The following is a 13,522-nucleotide window of genomic DNA, read 5'->3' as shown; positions in this document are numbered from 1 at the left end:
GGTGCAATAAAAAGTGATCAAAATGACTTTTGCTGAAAACTTTTTGACTGAGAAATATTCAAAGAAAATCTCTACACAAGTTTAACATCAAGAATGCTCCTGCTATGAGTATAGAAAACATAAAATGAATGACCAATGGCATAAGCGGCTGAGAATGTTAAGGGCAAAGTTAAGAGTATAAAGAGTCACAGATACAGCAGGGAGATCAAACTATAAGCCACTTAAGACCCTCCTGAAGGCAGCTCAGCATGGAGGGTCCATTTATGCCTGGGATATTCCTGGAAAGGCAGTTGTATCTGCTATGGAAAAGACATCCAGCCAGGTGTAAAATATCTGACATTTGCTATAATTTCAGGTTTTATGATAAAGAATAAAATTTAAACCTCTCTGTTAAGCACAAAACTGTTTTGGCATAAAAGAAAATAACCAGAGCTGTTTTACTAAACTTGTGAGTACATTTCCCTAATTGTTTGGTGTGGCTTTCTAGTGAAGTTATTCAAGATGTTCTGTCTCTTATTATTTTGTTTACTAAGATAGCCCTGAAACTTGGTGCCCAGTCATGTCAACATCTTTCAAAGGGACACCTTGTCTTCCAAGTCAGTGACTAAGTCTAACTGCTTATTAAATCAGTTATTTATAAAGAGATATTTTTCTTAGTTATTTATATACTTAGTATTTCTGTGGGATAACCTCTTTTTATACTATTAGTATATTTTATAGACAGTCGTTAATAAAGCAGCTGTTTTGACCTATAGCAAGATAGGATGGAGTCAGGCAGGAAATTCAAGCAGAGATACAGGGAGAAGTGGAGTGAGGGGAGACGCCAACAAGCTGCCAGAGAAACAAGATACTCTGGGAAACAGGTAATGCCACAATGCCAAGTGGTAGAATACAGATTGATATAAATTGATTAATTTAAGTTGTAAATAGCTAATTAGTAATAAGCCTGAGTAATAGACTAAATGGCTTGTAATTAATATTAAGCCTCTATGTGATTATTTTAAAAGTGGTGTAGGACTGGACAGAAAAGAAAAGCCTCCATATAGAGAGTATTATACAGGCAGGTGGAGTAAAAAGTTTTACAAAATGAGAAGTAAGTAAATATTTAAAGACTGTCTTTGAATGCATTTTCATGAAAACTAGCAATAAAAAATCCAAATCACCAATATTACCAAAGAAAGACATTCAGGGAACTATTAAATGAAATGACAGGTACATACTTTAAAAGAGTTACATATTTAATCTTGAAGAGAAAGAAGAACATTAACTTCTGGTGCACTTGACAATAAGGGTATACAGTTAAAGTTCACATTTTCTGGATGATCATAATATTCTAGGAAAAATTTAATAAAAGCATCAGTATAAATAAAGGAAGTGTGAGATAGTAGAAAGGTTAATATTTTCCTTTTGTTTTCCCATAGGCTAACTTTTCCAAACATCTTTTCTAGCAATAAATAAAACAAAATACAGAGTCAAATCATTGTAGTATTTATTATACAAGACTCAACCAAGGTCCCTGTCTGTTCTAGGATACACCACTTAGTATATATATTTTAAGTTCATTTCACTAAAAATAATTAATTCTCTTAATAGTCTTTATAAATTAATTTTTGAACATCACATTTTATCAGGAACTTGTATTATTAAATGTACATATCAGTCTAATTTTCTTCCTAGAGAATATTCTATTTCATTAATATATTTTAATTTAATTTAAAATTATTTAATTATCTATTTGTTTATTTATTTAGTGTGAACAAGGGACATACATGCCATTGCATATGTACAATTATTGTAGAGTAGCTTTCAGGAATGTGTTTTGTCTCTCTATTTTTGCCCCAGGGATCAAACTATTTGTCAGGATTAGTCACAAGTGTTTTCCTTCATTGTGTTATTTGATTAATATTTTATGACAAATTCTTTGCATATATTCTGATTCTTTAAGAAATATAAAGTTCATCAAAACTCTAAATATAGTCATGCATGGAGTTATGAGCATTATATATAGTTTTTTTTTTGTTTTTTGTTGTTGCTGCTGCTACTGTTGTTATTAGAATGTTCCTTTGAGATCTAGCATGTGTGATATCAGAATGTGCTATGCAATCTTCCAAAGGAGAGTGGCAGGCAAGGGTCTTAACCAGATATTATACTTATAAACCAATCACTAACTGTCATGGCACAGTAGCTCTAAGGGTTCCATAATGGTGCACATACATTGACAGTAACCAACAGTTCTCTAATTGGACTTAAGACTTGTTCAGTAAGGCGTAAGATGGTATCTCAAAGTTGTTTTGATTTGCATTTCCCTGATAGCTAAGGAGGTTGAGCATGACCTTAAGTGTCTTTTGGCCATTTGAACTTCTTCTGTTGAGAATTCTCTGTTCAGTTCAGAGCCCCATTTTATAAATGGGTTAATTAGCATTAAAAAAGTCTTGTTCAGTAAGAGGGAGCTTGGGGGAATGGGATGGTTGGGATAAAGGAAGGATGGACATGGGAACAGGGAAGTATATATCTTAATTAAGGGAACCATTTTAGGGTTGGCAGAGACTTGACTCTAGAGGGGTTCCCAGGTGTCCAGGGAGATGTCCCCAGCTAGTTCCTTGGGCAGCTGAGGAGAAGGAGCCTGAAATGGCCCGATCCTATAGCCATACTGATGAATATCTTGCATATCACCATAGAACCATCTGGCTATAGAAGGAGATAGAGACAGAGCCCCACATTGGAGCATCTGTGAGCTCCAAAGGTCCAAATGAGGAGCAAAAGGAGGGAGAACATGAGCAAGGAAGTCAGGACTGCGAGGGGTGCTCCCACCCACCGAAATGGTGGGGCTGATCTAATCGGAGCTCACCAAGGCCAGCTGGACTGGGACTGAAAAAGCACAGGATAAAACCGGACTCCCTGAACATGGCGGAAAATTAGGGCTGCTGAGAAGCCAAGGACAACGGCAAAGGATTTTGATCCTACTACATATACTGGCTTTGGGGGGGCTAGCCTGTTTGGATGCTCACCTTCCTAGACCTGGATGGAGCGGGGAGGACCTTGGACTTCCCACAGGGCAAGGAACCCTTACTGCTCTTTGGCCAGGAGGTGGAGGGGGAGTGGAGGGGGGAGGGGGAGGTAAATGGGAGGCGGGGAAGAGGTAGAAATTTTTAATAATAATAAAAAAATGCATAAAAATTTATAAAATTATATAATTTAATAAAAAATAATAATAAATAAATAAAAACAGCCAAACGTTTCAAAATCCGATAGTATAAGAATTTATTAAAAGTTACCATTACCTATAAAATAAAATTAATTAAGAATTTGTGAAATGCAATAAAGCACACTGAAAATCTAACACAATAATGCCTTTCTCACCTTTGCAGCCACACAGTACCCGTACAGATGGCTGAAGAAACAGAGAAATACACAGGTTCTAGCTGGAGATTGATAATGTCCAAGGTGGCCTCCAGAAACCTGTTGATATAACCAAGCTAAACTCACCACTACTGAGGCAATAGTTACTTAACAAATGTTTGTTCATGCTGAAGGAGAAGAGCAAGGTTGAGGAAAGGCAAATAGACCTGGTATGCTAAAGTCTGGTCTAACTCAGGCTGTAATGTGGAGGTAAGGGTATTTGTAACAGATCAGGATTGGTTGAGTATAACAAACCCAGATATTTGGGACCAGGGCTATAAATAAATACCTTTGATATTCTCCTTGAGAAAGCTACTGAAATAAAAGAACATTCCTGCAAAAAATAAATAAATAAAAAATAAAAAAATAATAATTAAATTAAAAAAATTAAACAGCATAAAAAACAAGCATGGTAGTAAATGTAAAAATCAGAAACAATTATAAAGTTTTGACAGCATAGTGGCAATTGTTTTTTAATCTCAACAATCGGGAAACTGAGGCTGGAAGATCCCCACTTTGATCTGAGACTACATACTGAGACAGAATTCAAAATAAACAAGCAGGATAAGAAACAACGTTATCTAGTAGGACACTTGTGTGATTTGGCAAATTTATGTTTTTCTCTTTGATGATTGCATACCTTGCAGAACTTAAAACATTTTTAATTTGTTTTTATCAAACTGTACATTTTAAAATTTAAAGTCCTAAATATTTAACTCATGTATACAAACTAATATGTCAACCTCAATAAATCATGTCATTATTGATATTTCTCTAAATAAGCTTTTGTATTTCTGACTGATATAATGGACTAATTAAATAATGGACTTCAGTATAACTTAATTTTTTATTATGTTTGATAAAGAGGTTGTTCAGTAAAATAGAAAAGAGGGTAAAGTCTTAACTTTTGTTGATGTGTCTATTTCAGAACTAGGCACATGGTGTGATTTCATTTATATGATATTCCTAAGAGACTATTCTACACACAAAGGATCTAGATGATTCAGACGGAAGAGAGGAGGGACGAATTTGAGAGAATTAATGTATAGGGTTTACTTGGTGTGAAGGAAGTGATAGACAGATTTTGAAATTTAATGTCTATGGGAGTCACACAAATTTGTGAGTGCAACAATATAATCAAACTATATGTATTTGTTTTTTATAAATTCACTTTAGCATTACTTTCAAACAGATAGCTGATTAATATAGTTTTTTTTTTCTCTAGAGAGCTGGAATTCTTCTGTTCCAAAGCTTAGAGTCGACCATGTTGACACAACAATTTGTTGATGGAAGATGCTTGTGTGTTTATGGCTGTCTAGACCATGAAATTATCACACAGAAACTGTATCATTTGCAGTACTGTTTGGCCAATAGTTTATTTCTGGCTTACTCTTATATCTTAAATTAATCCATTTCTACTTATCTGTGTATCATCATGTGGCTGTGGCTTATCGAATAAATTTCCATCTGACATCTGTCTCTGGCAGCTGCATGCCTTCTCACTGTTTCCACCTTCTTTCTCCCAGCATTCAGTTTACTTTTTCCACCTAGTTCTATTCTGCTAAGCCACTGGCCAAAACGGATTTATTCATTAACCAATAAAAGCAACACATGGGACAGAAGGACTTCCCACACCACACAACTAATAACTTATGGAAAGAGAATTAGTTTGTTCCAGGCATGAGCCCCTCATTGTTTGTTCAGTGCTGAATGGTCTTCCTTGAAACAATATATAAACCACAAATTATACAAACCAACGAAATAAATCTTTTTATTTTTAGTAAATAAATGATGTGGTATTCCTCTGTATGCTATGAATATGTTTTATTACCATTGGCTAATAAAGAAGCTATTTCAGCCAATGACTTAGCAGAGTAAAGCCAGCCAGGAAATTAGAACTGAGATGTAAAGAGAAAGTAGGCAGAGTCAAGGAGATGCCATATTGCTGCTAAAGAAGACAGATGCCCTGGGACCTTACCAGTACCAGAAGGCCACAGCCTCATGGTGATACACAGATTAATAGAAATGGGTTAATTTAAAATATAAGAGTTATTTAATAAGAAGCCTGAGCTAATAGGCCAAACAATTTTGTAATTGACTTAGTTCCTGTGTGATTATTTGGGTGTAGGCAGCCAGGAACTGAACAAGCTGTCTCTGCTTACAATGAAGGGCTCAAATTCTTTAACAGTTTAATTACCCTAGTGTATGTACAACCATTAAGTCAAGTAAAAGCCATAGAGTTCATAACACCTTCTGCTGTTGGAAGTCTAGAAATCTGCCCTCCAGCATCTCCATAACATCCTCTGCTGATCATATTCTGTATATCTTTTCTCCAGCATCTTCATAATACCTTCTGTTGATGATAGTCTGTATAGTTGATCTCCAGCATCTGCCTTCATAAGACTCTTCTAAACTGAATATCAATGGTCTCCAGCCAGATTCTCTGAGAGGTCTGGGTGCTTAAGATTTGACAACTCTACTGGAGGAGAATGCAACTGTGAAAAGCATACATTAGCCAGCAGGAAAAGGCTCAAAGAGAACTCCACTTCCCAAGATGGGTCTTTTATACTAAGATTTTTAGCTCAGTTCATGTGAATGACATTTCTCATACAAGTCACTATTTTAAGAAAAATAACTTTGATGTCATTTTGCCTTTCCCTCTTTCTGTTTCTGTACTAGGATATAAGGGGGTCATAATGAATTCTTCCAAGAAAATAATATGACATAAACACATCCTTGTAATAGCACATCAAATTATCATGCATAGATACTTTAGTATCTCCTAAATTTATACATCTGAGAAATATAATCAGTGTTTTAGTCCCTAACGGAGATACGGAGGTGGGACAGGAAAGAATGACCTTTAGATGTCAGATGTAAACAGAGAGGTTAGTAGCATCAATAACACAAAATAATAGTACAGAAACTGATGTGACCTTGAGAGGCTGAGGAGGATGTTGTGATATAGATTTTGAGATGAAGTATAAACCTAAATACACATTTACTATTATTGACAATACATTTTTTACTACCATTTTTGCTGTTGCTATATAATATTTTATTCTTGTTTTCAGCGACAGAAATAAAGCTCTCTTTATTTTGCAATTTAGTGCATTGGCTATCTACAAGAACATTATATATGACTTCTGTCATGGTTGAGTATGAGTTTAGTTCATCATCACAGTTAGAGTATTAGAGTGTATGTACAGTGGACAGAAAGTAGATGAAACTGATCCTCTATGAGTGATCACAGTGAGAGAGACAGGAATTAGATATACTGAAAGGTAAAGTTCAGAACAAATTTTATTTTGTTCAAAGGATTATAGCTCAAAAGTAGAGGTATTCAGTTTACTAAATGTTTCTTTTCAAACACAATTGTTAACTTTTCACAATCTCTCATTTTCAAATTGTACACTCTGACACTATATTTTTTATTATTATATGTGAGGACATTAAATTTAAGCTTTCTTCTCAAGAAATAAATTCAAATGAAATTTTAATAAAACAATTTATGCATATAGATCCTAAGATAAACTAAAGGAAAGGCCCTTTTTTTTTAATTGAGCATTTCTTCTGTTTGATTTGGCTCAACATTTTAAAGATTGCAACCCTGTTAGGTTGCTATTAGCATTTCAATTGATGACCTTTCATCAACAGAAAGCAGATAACATGTTCTTGTGCTATTTGTAAAAACAAAATCTAAGAATAAAGGACAGTTGATTCAAATATTGCTGAGCTAAATTTAAGTGCATGTCAATGAAATATTGGCAAGATCAGCTTCTGAAATTCTGGCACAATTGTGTCCACATTGTCATCTGTAAACCACAGCTGGTAATCATTTCTGGATCCACAATCAGTCTAACTCCTGAAATCCTTCTATTCCTAAGCACTCTTTTCTTTATAGTTTTAGAATCACAGACTCCCTCATTTTTTTTTTTTTGCTCATAACATAATGATCAGTTCTACAAATTTAAATAAATGTTTTAACCAGTAGAAGAAATTGCACATGGGTTACAAGTGCTTGCTCCTCATTCACAATACCCTGGTTCATTTACTAGCACACATATCTCACAGGTCACAACTACCTGTAACTCCAGTTCCAGTGACCCTAACAGTCTTTTCTTATCCCATAGATACCTGCAAGTATGCAGTGCACATAAAGTGAACACTTATACACACATTCAGTTAAATACAAATATGTATATGTATATATACATAAATAATTTACAATGATAGTAAAAGATAATTATCATTGACTTCATATCTAAATCCTGTTACTGTGAACTAATACAAGGCCTTTCATGATTAACAAAGTCATATAGATAAAGATACGGATATAAATATAGATACATTTGTCTTTCAGAGTCAAATCTCCTTCAAGATTCAAAATTTTTGCTGGGCAGTGGTAGTGTATGCCCTTAATCCCAGCACTCAGGAGGCAGAGGCAGGTGGATCTCTGTGAGTTCGAGGACAGCAGGGTCTACAAGAGCTAGTTTCGGGACAAGCTCCAAAGCAACACACAGAAACTTTGTCTCAAAACAAGCAGACGAAAAAAAAAAAAAAGACTTGAAGTTTTCAAAGTTTTATCTTATGTTCCTCTGCTTTTCCAGCTTCATGCCTAGAATAAGACATTATAAACAATCATGTTAGGTTCCTCTTGGATGTGCTTTCAATTCTTTGGATGGTGTTAATAATTTTGAAATCTGGCCAAGTTCTATGTAGATTGATGCATAACCGTAAATATCTGATGGATATTGTTTTTTTTATACATATACATAGTTTGTAGATTTTTAGAAGTGATAGAGACTTGAGAGATATCTCATTTGTCACTGGCTACTCTTGCACAGCACAAGCTCAACTCCCAGTACCCACAAGGTGGATAACAATCATCCTCAACTCTAGTTCCAGGGGATTCAGCATCCTCTTTTGGCTTCCTCAGGGACCAGGCATACACATGGCATGCACACATGAAGGAAAAATACATATATACATTAATTAAAAATTAAAAAGTATAAACATTGCATATATCATGAAAATTTTACCATCTTGGAACAGGGCATCAACAAAATTTTTTATTGTTAGTCTGACCTTGATCAGTGTAGCAATATAGTATTTGTCATGCTTCTCTACCCTAAAATTACAGTATTTAAGGTGCATTTTTATTGTCTTTTGTTTGTTTAGTTGTTGAGAGATGTTTCTTGTGTAACAGCCCTACCTGTACGAGAACTCACTTTGTAGACCAGGTTGGCCTCAGAATAACAGAGATCCACCTGCATCTACCTTTCGATTACTGGGATTAAAAGCACATGTCATATGCTTGACTAACCATTTTATAAATTATTCTCTTGAACTGTGTCTCCATACATTGCTCATATGTTGAGAGAGCGATTGGAAAATTCTCCCTCTGAATTAAATATTCCACCTAGATCACTTTTAATTCTAGGCATAGAAAAAAAGGTCAAATATCAACTTATTTATTTAAGCAACTATTTATTTGTATCAGAATGTGATATTAGTACATATTTTTCCTTTCAACATATTCCAATAGTGCTTTGTAAATTGCATTGTTCAACTTGTTCCAAATCAACCCACTAGGGTATTCTTCACTCATTTATTAGCTCCCTTTGACATACACCCATCATCGTTGCTCATCATGGATTTTGTTTACTGTAATTATGTTAGCTGAAAGATAATAACTGTCAATGACTGGCAATGAATGTGAACTCTACAGCATGGACGGGCTCACTGTGAGCCTTAACCTTCACCTGGTGATGGATGGAGATAGAGACAGAGCCCCACATTGGAGCACCGGACTGAGCTCCCAAAGTTCTGATGAGGAGCGGATGGAGAGAGATCATGAGAAAGAAAGTCAGAACCATGAGGGACGCGTTCACCCACTGAGACGGCAGGACAGAACTAATGGGAGACCACCAAGTCCACTTGGAATGGGACTGATGGAACATGAGACCAAATCGGACTCTCTGAGGGTGGCTGATGGTGGAGGCTGACCGAGGAGCCAAGGACAATGGCGATGGGCTTGGTCTCTACGACATGGACGGGCTCTGTGTGAGCCTTGTCAGTTCGGTTGCTCACCTTCCTGGACCTGGGGGGAGTTGGGAGGACCTTGGACTCAACATAGTGTAGAGAACCCTGATGGCTGTTTGGCCTCAAGAGGGAGGGAGTGGGGGTGTGGGTGGAGGGGAGGGGAGGGAAGGGGGAGGAGGAGGGGAGGAGATGGCAATTTTTAATAAAAAATAAATAAACTGGGAAAAAAATATAAAAAAACAAAAAAAACCAAAAAAAGATAATAACTGTCAATGTTTATGCAACAAAATGTAAATTTTGATCAGTGTATACATTACGGAAAATTTTGATTAAGCTAAGAAACATATCCACCACTTAACACACTGTCCTAACATTATTCTTTGAGGACATTAAAGTCCTATCTATTATCTGTGTATGTAAACTCAATAAAATATTAGTTACTATTGTCACACCTAGTACAGTAGGTCACTATATCATATTTTCTCTCTCTACCTTAAAAGTTGTGTTTTTGAGCAACCTCTCTTTTCTCGTGTTTCCTCCTTAGGCATCTCTTTATTGGAAATGACTTTTCTGGACATAAGAAGGTCATGTGAAATGTGTCTTACTGTTGCAGGCTTAATAAACATAGAATAACTATTAGCAGTTCCTTAGTACTGCTGCTGCTTATAGCTTCAAGAGTTTTTGTATACTCAGCAATGTGAATGCATAATCAATGCTCACACTTTATTTTAAAGATTTATTTCTTTATTTATTGGAAAATGAAATTAAAAGCCAAGTTTTCAGTACAGGTAAATGGACTGCTATTTATTATAAATTTACTAGAAAAATACACAAAATAATTTCTATGATAATATCATTATGTAAATAAATAGTGGTTATATGTTGTCATTTTAAAGTATTATTTTATTCAAATTACATTAAATTATTTTAGAAATGTCATATACCACCCAAAGCCTCTTAGATAAGGCTACGTACTATTTCTTTGATAGTGAAGAATAAGGAACAGTAGATTATTGCAATATTAATGACAATTGGAAGAAAAAACATTAACTTTTATTTTATTGAAAATATTTTTCTCACCAATATACACTGATAAAGTTTTCAAATTATTCTCTTCTTCCCAAACTCTTTGGAGGTTCCTCCAAACTTCCCCTTTCATGTGAATACCCTCCATTTCTGTACCTCATTAGTAAAGTATAAGGCTTCTGAGGTATTATATTATAAAAATATAATATAATATAAATAATCAAACAAAACTAACACATAATTTTACAAGATAAAACCAACACAAGAAACAGTCCAAGAGACGGCACAAGAATCAGAGACCCACTCGTTTTAGAATATTGTTTTAAATTGTAAGTTGTATAGCTTTTGTTTATAGTTGTATTTGTTTAACTTTGTGAGGCTGATTTCTTTGCCTGTCTAAAACACCTGATGGCCTCATAAAGATCTGGATGGCCAATAGTGAGGCAGGAGAAAGGACAGGTAGGATGACTGGCAGAAAGAATAAATAGAAAGAGAAATCTAGAAGACGGAGGAGCAAGATTGAACAAGGAAATGAGGATGTCAGCGGCCAGCCACCCAGTCAAGTGCAGAGTGATAGTGTAAGTAAGATATAGAGAACTAAGAATAGGGAAGGGCACAGAGGAGAAAGATAGATGGGATAACTTTCAGTTAAGAAAAGCTGGCTACAAATATGCAAAGCTAAGGCTGGGCATTTATAATTAAGAATAAAATCCCATTTGTGATTAAATTGGTAGCTGGCTGGTGCCACCCCCCCCAAAAAAAAACCCCAAAAGATCAAAAGAGTAAAACAACAACCAACAACACCCATTAGGTTTTATACTCAAGAATCCCATAAATACACTAAACTAGAGGTCATAATCTATGTGCAGAGAACCTGTTCCAGACCCATTCAGGTTCTTTGCATGCTGCTTCAGTCTCTTGGGTTCATAAGAGAGTTTATCATTGTTGATTTAAAGGGCCTTGTCTTCTTGCTGTCCTCCATTCCCTCTGCGTCTTATACACTTCCTTTCTATACTTCCACATGCTTTTCTGATCCCCAAGATGTGACATTGGATGAAGACAACTTATTTTTGACTGAAAGTTCAAAGTCTCTCATACTCTACATGATGTCTGGCTGTGCGTCTCTGTATTTGTTCCCATCCACTGCAAGAGAAAACTTCTCAGAGGATGACTGAACGAGGCACTGATGAGTATAGAATAATATTATTATTAGCAGTTATTTAATTGCCACAATATTTTTTATGACATAAGTAATTGGTTTTACTCCCATGTTCTTAGAATATTTAGCCTCTGGTTTTGGTCAGTCAGGCATTGTTGAGGATAGGTTCAATCTCATGGAGCGGGCATTAAGTCAAATCTGATACGCATCTGTTACACTCACAAAGCTTTGGGTTGCCATTTCCCTAGCATATCTTTCAGGCAAGATAGCATTGTGGCTAGATTGGTGTTTATTCTACTTTGATAGTGCACAGAATACCTTCCTGTACCAAATATGATAGAATGAAGGAGAGAAGACCATGTATAGACACCAGTTTGACCACTTCATGTTCAATGAGTTGTATAATAAATGTCTTCAGCAATGGAACTTGACATCAGTTTGTGGACAGAAACCTGTAATCTTGGAAATAACCTGGGACATTTGGAGATTTCCATGAGACTTTTTTGGCCAACAACTCAATTGCATGTAACCTAGTCTCAGGACTGGAAACTCTACGTAATGACAAGAGATATCTAGTTGGGAGTTTGTATCTTCAATTATTTGGAGATTTCATTTAGATCACTTTCATATAGGAATGTATAGGAAGCCTCTGTTAGGTTTTCCATACTACTCTTCAAATGGACCTTAATTCAGTTATCTCACCACATCTTCCCTTATTTGTCTACTTTCCCCTTTCCTCCACACTTGATCTCCCATATCCATCCATAACTGTCTATTCCATTTTCTTCTCCTAACAAGAGTTATCTGTCTCTCTTCATCATTTTCTTTATACCTACAAATTATAGCTAAGTTTTCATTGACTTAACAGACAATATCTATGTATAAGTAAATACAAATCATATTTGTCTTTCTTGATCAGAGGTACCTCACTCAGAATTTTTTCTAGTTCTATACATATACCAACAAATTTCATTAGTTTTAATGGCTTAATAATATTCTGGTTTATAAATATACCACATTTTATTAACTCATTCTACTCTTGAGAGAAACCTAAATTGTTTCCAATATTGAGGTATTATGGATATAGTGGTGATGAGCACTGTTGACCAAGTATCTCTGTGATAAAATGAAACATCCTTTGGATATATGTCCAAGAGTGGTTTGGTTGGATCTTGAGGTAGATTGAGTCCTGTCTTCCCAAGGAACCAACTCACTGATTTCTATAGTGACAAATACCAGCAATGGATGAAAGATCCCCTTACTGTATATTCTCAATATGATGTGCCACTTCTTTTACTGAACTTAGATATTCTGACAGGGGTAAGATAAAAATCTCATAATAATTTTAACTTAGATTTCCTTAATGACTAACGTTGTTGAACATTTCTTTGCATGTTTCCCAGCCATTTGTGTTTACACTTCTGAGAATTTTCTGTTTAGATATTTTAGTCTAATTTTAAGCCCATTTTAAAAATTGGGTTATTTGCTTGCTTGATTCATATTTTTTAGTTCTTTATATGCTTTGGATATTAGCCCTCTATCAGATATATACTTAATAAAATGTTTCTTCCATTTTATAGGCCATTACTTTGTCTCAATGACAGAGTTCTTGGTGGAGCATAAGCTTTTCAGCTTTAAGATGTATCATTTATTGTCGATCTTTTGTCTACATTAACAGTGTTTTCTTCCAACATATTCATGACTATTCTCCATTTTCTCTTCTTTTGGGTTCAGTGTATTTGACTTTCTGTTGAAATCTTTGATCAAATTTGGATTGAGTTTTGTGCAGTATTATAAGTCCTGAAATACTTGGGTTCTTCTCCCGTTTAACCATTTGATGAAGATTCTGTATTTTTCCAGTGTGTATTTCTGGCTTCTTTATCAAAAATGAGA

The sequence above is a fragment of the Arvicola amphibius genome, chromosome 11, assembly GCF_903992535.2.
Source record: "Arvicola amphibius chromosome 11, mArvAmp1.2, whole genome shotgun sequence".
Classification (NCBI taxonomy): domain Eukaryota; kingdom Metazoa; phylum Chordata; class Mammalia; order Rodentia; family Cricetidae; genus Arvicola; species Arvicola amphibius.
This window is presented reverse-complemented; position numbering follows the sequence as displayed.